The following is a 2,571-nucleotide window of genomic DNA, read 5'->3' on the forward strand; positions in this document are numbered from 1 at the left end:
GGAGGAGGAGGAGGAGAGGGGGTAAGAAGAGAGGTGGAGGGACTTTAAGGGCCAGACGTGCTTGGGCACACATACAATAACACACACATAGAGGGTATTTACATGCCCCCAAGAGACCAAGAGGGGTCCATAGACTTGGAAGCAGTGTAATCTCATCAACAGGCGTGGATCAATATGAAATGAAGACGTGAGATTGGGAAAGGAATTGAAGATCTCTCAATTTATCAAATGTTTTCTTCTTCTTATAGCTGTATTTGGGTGTGCAGTCCCACATGGCCTCATCAATACAAGCTACCCAATCATATGCCAGCCCCCCCCACCTTCTTCCCCACCCCCTGCCACCGTCCCCACCCCCTCCACCACTACAGCAACACATTTGCATCTTGTCATATCTTACACAGCCGTGCCATATGTTGTTAAAGGAAGCGTGGCGGCTAATAGAGTGGCAGCTGATGGCTGCTGTCTAATGACGGCCAAAGACAAATTTCATCAACTTCCCAAACAAGCAAGCAAGCGGGGGGAGGGGAGAACGTGTAAGAAAGGACTCTTTAACAGCATATCAAATCATTAAAGCTATACATAGGTAGATGTACATTAACTAAGTACATTTACTCATGTAAATACTTAAGTTTCCAGCTACTTATAAACATGAGTCTAACCATGTGTTACCTTCTACAATTCATAGGCAAATCATTTACTCCACTATAATCTGGTAGATTTGAAGATTCATATTTTGATTATCAATTCCAAATAAAAATAATGTGTAATTTAATATCAGGTTAAGATGAAATGAATTGATGTCTTGGTCAATTTCTCAGGCTACCCAGTATTCTATATAGTAAAAAAACAAACACTTATTGCATATAGTTATTTATTGCAATTTAATATAAACTATCAAGAAAATTGCAACGGGTACTTTTTCTTTTACGTTTCTTTGAGCCTGGTACTTTAAAACCTTTAGTAAAGCTGCATTTTGAATGGAGGACTTTATACACTGATGTATCACGAGATAGATACATATTTTATCGATAGACATTAAGTGGCACACATTTTCACTCGATTCCTCTCCTCACACACACTTGCACACATGCTGTGAGAGTGTGAATGTTGTCGCCGCTCAGTGCTCAAGCCAATAAAAGCCTTCATTAAAGAATCACGGTGGGCCGTGTCATGCTTCACTTTGTGGTAATTACAGTCGTCTGCCTGACACGCAGGCAGGGACCCCTCCACTGCTGACCGCCAAGGTCAACTACCAGTTAGAAGAGTTACATTCTCCACTCCACGCAGTCACTGATGCTGGACCTAATCGGCCAATTTACTCTGGCACGCCATATGCACACAGACACACGTACTGACACACACTCGCACTGTTCTGTGAATGGGGCTGAGATGAAAGGTTAAATGAAATGGAGTCACAGCAGGATTCTGTAATACGGTGCTGCATTAGGAACTGAATTTCTGCCGGTGTGGGTCATTTTGCTGGCAGTACAAGTGCTTGTAAATGTTTCAGCATGATGACATTCCCTTGAAATAGTCTGAATCTTTAATATTTCTGCCCAGGTGTCCACCAGGACAGGCTTTCCCATGAAGACAGACGAACACAATAGAGACCAGCTTAAGGAGGGCAGCTCTTTGTCCTGTGCAACAAAACAAGGGCTAAGGGCCAGGAGGCCTGGAGGAAGTTATTAAAACATTGGCACATGCATGGAGCTGAGGTGGGCCAGTAATAATGTTCCCCTTCTCTCCTGGGTTTTTTTTTTTTTTTTTTACTAAACCACCGAGCCAATTAACCCAGTCTTCAGGGACTTAGATCTGAGCTTTACATCAGATTTGATTCTTTCCAGATTGCATTTTATAGCCATTATTTTGCCTTCAAAAGTACAAACAAAATGCCAGTGAATGAAGGGGAGCCATGATATTGACTGTTTGCATATGGCCAGTGTAGAAAAGTCGGTGTGAGCTTGGCGCGGTTGAAGCAGACACCAGGCGTATGGTGTAGACATGTGGATTTGTGTTTAATTTAAGAACTCACATATGCCTTCCCTGCAGCCTGAGTTTGATTTATATTTCCCTAAAGCACAAGCTCACTCCATTTACATTGCACTTTACATTTTGGGGCCTTTATCAGATGCTATAATCCAGAGGGACTTATAATAAAACCGCAGAAGAATAACAAAAATCCAAAAGGCTCAGCTTTTCGACAACATGGGCAAACTAGGAGCAGTGAGTGGCTGGTAATGAAAGCTCGCTGATGCCAAATTAACTCTCAGAAAGCTCGGTGAAAAAAAGAATCATAATTGAAAATAAGTAGCATTTGAACGCTAGCCCACCAACTTCCCTGCTGTACTGCATTCTTTTGGCATGGACAGTTCTGCGGGAGGCGGGGTGAAAAACATCCAGGGGGCAAAATTTGGAGTGTGAGTAATGTTGCCTTACTGCAGAAACAGAAGACAGTGCAGGTCGTTAACAAGGAAGTGAGTGAGGATGTGCTACAGTATGTCATGTGTGTGCACTGCAGCATTCCTGGGGTTCAGGTTCGCCGTACTGCTCCTACATTCCATCAAGGGCGAC

Source organism: Notothenia coriiceps, unplaced genomic scaffold (genome assembly GCF_000735185.1).
Source record: "Notothenia coriiceps isolate Sejong01 unplaced genomic scaffold, NC01 NC01_scaffold00017405, whole genome shotgun sequence".
Taxonomy (NCBI): Eukaryota; Metazoa; Chordata; class Actinopteri; order Perciformes; family Nototheniidae; genus Notothenia; species Notothenia coriiceps.